The sequence below is a fragment of the Garra rufa genome, chromosome 2 (genome assembly GCF_049309525.1).
Source record: "Garra rufa chromosome 2, GarRuf1.0, whole genome shotgun sequence".
NCBI lineage: Eukaryota > Metazoa > Chordata > Actinopteri > Cypriniformes > Cyprinidae > Garra > Garra rufa.
In genome coordinates, this window is record NC_133362.1 from 40,242,041 (window position 1) to 40,250,897 (window position 8,857).

General features: G+C 36.3%; 1 protein-coding gene across 2 annotated transcripts in view; it reads right to left on the bottom strand.

Moving 5' to 3' along the window:
• The window catches only part of tjap1 (tight junction associated protein 1 (peripheral)), a 168,628-nt gene extending 160,316 nt beyond the window's left edge, over positions 1–8,312 (bottom strand). For both annotated transcript variants that reach the window (XM_073835197.1, XM_073835195.1), the window contains exon 1: positions 7,996–8,312. The gene's annotated coding sequence lies outside the window, so the exon portion shown is untranslated. The remainder of the gene's footprint in view (positions 1–7,995) is intronic.
• Between the last annotated feature and the right edge of the window lie 545 nt (positions 8,313–8,857).

An 8,857-nucleotide genomic window follows, 5' to 3' on the forward strand; every position in this document is an offset into this window, starting at 1 on the left:
AGCATATTAGAATGATTTCTGAAGGATCATGTGACACTGAAGACTGGAGTAATGATGCTGAAAATTTTGCTTTGATCACAGGTATAAATTACATTTTAAAATATATTTAAATCAAAAGCAGTTATTTTAAGTACTAAAAATATGTTTAAAATTTTACTGTTTTTGCTGTACTTTGGATCAAAAAAATGCAGGATTTGATTATTATTATTATTATTATTATTAAAAAAAACTGGCGTATTTAAAGGGATGGTTCGGAGTAGAATTGACTTCATTGCTATGCACTCCGAAGCCCATGTAAATACCCCATCCAAAGTTTTTTTTACCTTAGTCAAACATTTATGGAGATATTAGAGTTTTTCGAATTGCTTGTTACAGGAGTGAATGGTACATGTGATGTATCTCGTAAATTGCACCACTAAACGAGCAAGTAATCTTACCAAACTTGTACAGTAGTGTAAATAGGTTATGTACTCACAAAACGCTGCATCAGAACATTTGTAAGTCCACCATGAGTGTTTTAAAAACATGTTTTAGCCGATCCCTACTAGTCTCAAAAACTACAAATGGCGACACGTCGACGTCACTTCCCTGGTTTGAAAAAAGCACGTAAAAGTCCTCCTACTACATCTGTGTGCATGTCAACTTACGTGCTTTTTTCAAACCAGGGAAGTGACGTCGACTTGTAGTTTCTGAGACTAGTAGTTCTCGGGTAAAACGTGTTTTTAAAACACTCATGGTGGACTTACAAATGTTCTGAAGCAGCGTTTTGTGAGTACATAATCTATTTACACTACTGTACAAGTTTGGTAAGATTACTTGCACGTTTAGTGGTGCAATTTACGAGATACATCACATGTACCATTCACTCCTGTAACAAGCAATTCGAAAAACTCTAATATCTCCATAAATGTTTGACTAAGGTAAAAAAAACTTCGGATGGGGTATTTACATGGGCTTCGGAGTGCATAGCAATGAAGTCAATTCTACTCCGAACCATCCCTTTAAGAAAAATATTTTTTTTTTTTTACACATTACATTTGTAGAATTTCAATGAGAAAAAGATGAAATGTAGTTGCAATAAACACGTAAAAGATCCATACAACTACAGCAGTGGACGACTATTATTCTGACGCACAAAACTGAGGATGAAATGATGGTGATGTTTGATTGATCAGCAGACCAATCAGCAGAAAGTGGCATTTCATTCCCACCGACATTAACAAATCAAATATTCCAGCTATTTATCCACTTTTCACCCCTAAACGAAAAATCAAGCCTAATTCTTGTTTTTGAAAAAGCGGTTTTCTCAGTTTTCTTTAAAAAATAATCATGTATCTGTCCTAATCTGTAAATTGCGTTCAGCATATTCGACAAAGGACAATTTATGAATCATTCTAGCAATCTCATTTTTGTGACCAAATTTGCATTTGGTGCATTTTAGTAAAGAACTGCAATCAGAACTATAACCAATTATAATGCTCACTAACTCTACACTTTTTCCCCAAAACAGTACTAGCAAAACCTCACCGAAACATCATAAAGCCTCAGATCATTACACCTTGCTTAATAGAAGAAGGCTTAACAGCATCAATCGTCCAACAATTATCCGACTCTCAACCACCTTTTCCCAATTAAGCACTCCAGGTTGCGCACAAGCCCCATCTCTTCAGCTAAGCCGAGCTACACGCAACGGCACTTGACAGAGTAATCTTTCAACAAATCCCTCCCCAAACATTTTCACACTGGCTGTTTCCTAATTGATAAACCTCCAGGGGGGGCTGCGCTATCATACGACACCACCTAGAACAAATCCACCAGTCACCGTTAGCTAGTAAAGAGTCAACACGCAGCCTATACGTTCAGCGTTTGGAGCCGAATGAGAGAGAAAGCAGAATGCTATGAAGACCCAGAGGATGTTTTTAAGTGAACAAACAACACACAAGGGAGAAAAGGTCACTGACCTTTCACCCCTGTAGTTCCTGCATCTGCACTGTTGAGTTTATGGACCAGCCAATCATACTCCAATGAGACATGAGTAAGCATAAGCGGAATTATTTACATTCGAGTTAGTTAGTTGTACAACCCAATAAAGACCAATCGCTTAGCCCTTATCAGCAGCAACATGTTCAGCTCTTAACAAACTGCACTTTACTAATTGTTTATTGACATTAGCCATCTGTAAGTAATGGCTGAGACATGCATGACTTATCAACTCCCTTTAAGTGCACTCAATAAAAAGGGAGGAGGAATGGGAGCAGCTAGGCCGTCATATCAAGCAAGCGCGACGCAATGAAACACTGCGGTTTATTTCACTTCCCCTAAGAGACGTTTAACACAGAGTCTTCGTCTCAAACTAGTGAGCTGCCTACACTAACAAAAGAGGACTAAAATGTGCCATGGTATTCTCTGAGGTACTTTAAAAGGAAGTGTCTTGCCCATTCACTTCTAAGCACTGATGGCCAAAAATGCTGTCTAGGTAGGCAGCTCACAAGGTTTTAAAACAGAGCCAGAGATTCAATGACATCAGGATGCTGATCTACTTTAGACAGAGCTGGATTAGTGATGCTGTGGCCTTATAATCACAATACAGATACTGAAATAGGTCTGTGCATTATGTTGCAAGCTGCCGGTGGTTTAAAGCAGAAACTACACATTATTCAGTGTTTCCCCTACCACTAACTTAGGGGGGCGCCCCGCCCCCCTTGAACGTCAAGTTCATCTTATTTTCGATATAGCGCCAGATCTCAATAGAAGTCATTTAAAGTTATCTTTTCTATAGGTCTATACATTGTTCTTTTATTAAACAAACTAAATTGCCTTACGTTATTTATCTTTAAACGAAGATGTCATTTCTGTCTCTACATGGTCGCGCGTTTACAATGTCTGCTCCGCGAAAACGCAGACTGGATCGCGGACTCCATTCATAAAAACCGAATCTACTATAGCGCGGAATGCCACGTAATTCGTTGATTTTTGGATTCATAAATCAAAAGTTGGTCTGTCACTTAATTCAAATCGCAATATGGACTAGCGTCTGTGAAAACTGAAATGCAAAAAGACCGTTTTGATATGAACCCTGCATGTTCCGTTTGCCTCTGTATTAATGGCGGAGACGCGTTTTTACTACACGCATATGCACGCGTGACGCTCCCGGTAATTTTTGACATTTGCATCTCACATGAACAGATAAACTCAATCTCCAAAGCTGCTGTGAGCGTCACTTTTACCGTTTAATTTGAGAAAACTAGCATCCACTAGTTGTAAGTTAATTGCATATAAATCTGTTATATTTCACTTTCAAATCAGAAAGGATGCTCATGCAACTTTATTATTTAACAATTTTAGTTACTTTTACTACTTTTAATAAATATAATAATAGTGCTTAACAAAAGATAGTTGTTCGTGAGTCCCTTGTTTGTCCTGAACAGTTAAACTGCCTACTGTTTTTCAGAAAAATCCTTCAGGTTCCACAAATTCTTTGGTTTTTCAGCATTTTTGTGTTTTTTTTATACCCTTTCCAACAATGACTGTAGGATTTTGAGATCCATCTTTTCACACTGAGGACAACTGAGGGACTCATATGCAACTATCACAGAAGGTTCAAACACTCACTGATGATTCAAAAGGAAAAACCATGCATTAAGAGCCGGGGGTGAAAACTTACTGAATTTGAAGATCATGGTAAATTTAACTTATTTCGTCACTAAAAACTAATTTACCTGTCCTGTCAGCCGTTATACTGTGCTCGTAGCACACTCGCTTCAATTGCATGCACAAATGCAGTAGTACACACTGTAGCCTGTATCAATTCATATTAAAGCACAATGAAACTATTAGCTTGCATGTTAGATCCGAGTCACATTCAGAAGCGGCAGCTCTTAAAGTAATAGCAGCCAAATAAGCTAATAACCCTGCTGAGATGTCTATTAATCAGAGAACAAAAGAAAAGAGGAAATCAATAACTTTTACAGATTTATCTAGGTTTAATTTAGCATTTAGTGTTTGATAACTTTATTCTAGGGATGCTCATATTGACCGTTTAACCGTTAACCGTCAGTAAGAATTTTAACCGATTATTACTATCAGTTAAACGGTTAAAAAAAAAAATAATAATAATAATAATAAAATTATATAATATATTTATATAGTTTGCTGCATGGTGAAAGAAAAAATAATGTTTACACGCGGGCGCGTGTAAAAGTGCGGCTGTCCAGAAATATTTCGTTGAGCAAGCACCTGCTTTACCTTCTCTTAGTTTGTGTAACTCATGTAAGTAGCCTATGCAACATGATGGCAAGTGGCGATATTGGGTTATCAGAGAGTGAATCCATGAATAAATGTATTCAAATTCTGAATGAATTATAGTCTAAAAAGTGCGCGCTCCCCTTACAATCACTGGAAAGCTGTCACTCATACATTACTGTAGTTAATCGCAATCTCACAAAGTTAATAAAAAGTAATAAAATAACCTTTACTCTGTACAATGAATCTCTTATTTACATCATGTCTACACTTTCTTTGTTTTGATGAGAGAGTTCGTGGAGGTATAGAATTCAGCAGAACTGAAACCGGCACTTTGAGTGGTGAGAGGATCGTAACATAGCCGCCTCTGATTGGCCATTGCTATAATGTGATCAACAGAAATGTCTGTGATTGGCTATTGAACGCTGTGAAAACACGTTTCTCCACATATGACTAGTGGATGAAAAGACCCGAACCGCAAATTGAAAGGATTTTTGTTAAGTGTTTTTATCATGGATCTAAGCGTTAACAGACAGCGTCCCAGTCTATCCGTACAGCATGTCCACATGTTAAAAACTGAGGTATAGGCTGGCCTGCTATATGTTTTTATGTCCGACGAGAAGAACAAGACCGGTACAGTTCTTCAAAGCGCATAGAAGGATTCAGTGTGTTTTAGTTTTGTCATCTTAATTAGGTAGTTATTTAATTTATACATATTTAGTGTAGGCCTATTTATATTATTCCTTTTTTTATTTTATTCTGATTTTCTCTGTTCTCAGAAGCGCTGCTGATGCGTGATAATTTGAGTATATGAATGCAGTTTTTGTAGTTGCTCTGTATGCTGCTGTTTGCACGTTAAAATAAAACATTTGCTTGTATTTTTATGTATCATCACAGATACTCGTGCATTCTATTTTTATTTTAAACGAATTTATTATTCTAATTTTATCAGTTAACGGTTAATGATCGGATAACGAGCAGCGGTTGTCGGTCAGGAAAATTAACCGAAATGAGCATCCCTACTTTATTCAATTTCTGTATATCTCTTACTTGCCCTTTATGCAAATGGATTTATGCAAAGATTATTTCAAGTTCACTTAGATTTTTTTTAATAGTCTAATAAATGTTAAAGCTGACAGCTCTCAATTATACTGTAAAGTTGAATGTCTATAGTCAATGGTTAAATATTAGGAAAAAATAATTTCCTAGAGACAGTAATCAGTAATATTGATATCAATGATACTCACCTTTAGTCATAAATAATATTTAACAAATACTAAAAATATACTGTCTGCTGTATGTTGTTTCTATTTTAATTTGAAGATTAAATGTGAAATTACAGCAATATAAAAAGTTTATTTAAAAAATGTAATGTTAAGTCGCATTATTCGTGATTAATTTAAGAAAAAATATGTGCGATTAATTATATATATATTTTTTATTGATTGACAGCACTAATAAATAATAAACATAAAATTAAATGTCACCGATTTTTATAACTATTTTTAACAATTTTAATATTTAAAGACACTGATTGAAAATCCCTAGTTTGACATTAGGTTTTTGTGATTTTTCACAATAATTGTGCACTTTAAACTCAGTTTTCTGAATTGTGCTTCCATGTAAATATGCTATTACATACAATTACCATGTCAAATTAAAATAATACAGGGCTCTGTTCCATTTCGTTTCGCTGTTAGTTTCCCCTAAAAAGTTCCCCTATGCAACTTTTGCGGCTATTCGCATGGCATATAGAAGTACTTGTGTGAACGTTCAACGCCCTGGCTTAACTTTATATGACGTTTGTTTCATGAAAGGTATTTTTGGTCATTGTAGGTCAGAATACCTGGCACATCAAAGTGAGGAATATGAGGCAGAAATTAATTGTAAGTAGAAGCAAAGCATAAATATTATTTGTAGCAATAGTCTACAATACATTGCATGGGTTAAAATTATACATTTTTGTGCCAAAAGTCTTTAGGATATTAAGTAAAGATCATGTTCCATGAAGATATTTTGTAAATTCCCTACTGTATATTAAAAATTAATTTTAGATTAGTAAAAAGCATTGCTTAGAACTTTAAAGTATTTTGATTTTTTACACCCTCAGATTTTCAAATATTTGTATCTCAGCCAAATATCCTATCCTAACAAACCATACATAAATGGAAAGTTTATTGATTCAGCTTTCAGATAATGTATAAATCTACATTTTTAGACTGGTTTTGTGGTCCAGGGTCACATACTGTCATTTGTCTGAATTGTGCTTCCATGTAAACATGCTATTACGTACATCTGCCATGTAAAGAAGCTAAGAACTTCTTTTGGACTACTTTAAAGACGGTTTTCTCAATACTTCAATTTTTTTGCACCCTCAGATTCCAGATTTTTGTTGCATCTCAGCCAAATATCCTATCCTAACAAGCCATACATAAATGGAAAGTTTATTCATTCAGCTTTCAGATGATGTATAAATCTCAATTTCAAAAAAATTGACCCTTATGACTGGTTTTGTCCAGGGTAACAGTCACATATAGTAATTTGTCTGAATTGTGCGTCCATGTAAATACGCTATTACGTACACCCGCCATGTAAAGAAGCTAAGAACTTCTTTTGGACAACTTTAAAGACGATTTTCTCAATAATCACCCTCAGATTTCAGATTTTCAAATGGTTGTATCTCGACCAAATATTGTCCTACCCTAACAAACCATACATCAGTGGAAAGCTACTCAGCTTATGTCAAAAAACTGACCCTTATGACTGGTTTTGTGGTCCAGGGTGACAAATGTTTATTTTTAAAAACGTGTTAGAACTTGAGCAATATTTGTTTTAACGCCTTAAATGAAGTCAGTATGTATAGTGAGTCCATGTTCAATGTGAATAAACGACTTCCACCTAAGCTTGTTTGTGTATTAGGCTTACGCTGCAAGTGCCATAAAAACAGACAATTAAATCTCAATCGCAATTATTTGTATAACAATTAACTGTCAACCAACATTTCACGATCGTGACAGCCGGAGGCTGGATTCATAACCGCAGGTTCGTTAACATTATACCTGTGCAGTGTCCATGATGGACTCCACGAGTTATTTCACCACAAACTGAGAGTATTCGTCGAAATATCACATCGTTTTTTCTTCCCAGTACCATTCCGCGAAGTTATACTAACGTTAGGCTATTTCATGTTAGGACACGTAAATAAAATGTTAATCCCCATCGCTTTAGGACATCATCATCATAATCATAATCATAATCATCATCTAGATCAACCCGCTGAACAGTCGAGTATTAAAGAAGACCGTGTAACAGGATCGGTTGCACAACCGGATCGAGTTGGAGAGCATTAATATGAGTAACGTTATATCTCCGATCAGGAGAACAAAAAGACATTCAAGAATTCTTAAATACATGTATTTTAATCACGAACAGTGAAAACACATTACGTTACGGGTCTATTTCCACTGCCCATGGCCGAATAAATGCGCGTAAAACACCTGACATCGACACTTTTAAGATTAGTAACGTTAACCTTCTCCAATCTGCTATGTGATCAGTGCCTCGGTCAAAAAGCATTTCACAGGTCTGATTACACAGATATGGTGTTTATGTTTAATACAGCAATGCTGGGTGTGTTTATCAGTTCATCTGAACGGTGACTGGCCGCGTATATCAACAATATGTAAAAATAGATTTGATACTAGTATTAAAACAGACGAATGTTTCCAAGGAATACATTAATGAACTTCTTACCTGCCTCTAGTCTCTTTTCTGCAGTTAAACCCAGAGTTTGGTGTAGATCAGGATTGACTCTTGCTCAAACTGAATAAACTTTGCCCGCTTTTCCTTCTTCTTCTTCTTCTTCTCCTCCTCGCTGGCTAACACTCTTGCTAACGGCCGCTAAAATCTCTCCGCTCGTGGCGTTAACAGCGATCGCCGATCCTGCGTCCTCTCGCCGGTATCTCTCCGTGAAGAGTTGAAGTGTTAGCGCGGATCACAGGTGTAGATAACCGCTGTTCCCGATTTCAGATAAAGTTTATCTCCATCTTCTCCCGTCCAGCGCCATCTTTCCCGCGGGGCACGCCGGGTAATCCTCAGGAATCCCGATGCGACGCGACGCGTTCGCTGCTGTGCTCGCCCTGGAGTGCTGGAATGCTGGAATGCTGGGATGAGAAAGACAGCGCAGGAGGAGAGCGATGAAACTTACTTCTAGCAGCAGGGAACAAAACATATCCCACTTACCTCGGGTCTATATGATCATCTAGTTTAATAGTGCATGCAGTTATGCTCATTTTTGAAAAACTTAGAAAGTGAAGGTTTGCATATGTGAACCTGGACCACATAAATCAGTCATAAGGGTACATTTTTTGAAATGGAGATGTATACATACATATGAAAGCTGAATGAATAAGCTTTCCATTGATGTATGGTTTGTTAGTTGTCAAAATACTGAGAAAATCGCCTTTAAAGTTGTTCAAATGAAGAAATCAGCAATGCTCATTACTAATCAAAAATTAAGTTTTAATATATTTATGGTTGGAGATTTACAAAATATCTTCATGGAACATGATTTTTACTTAATATCCTAATGATTTTTGGCATAAAAGAAATATCG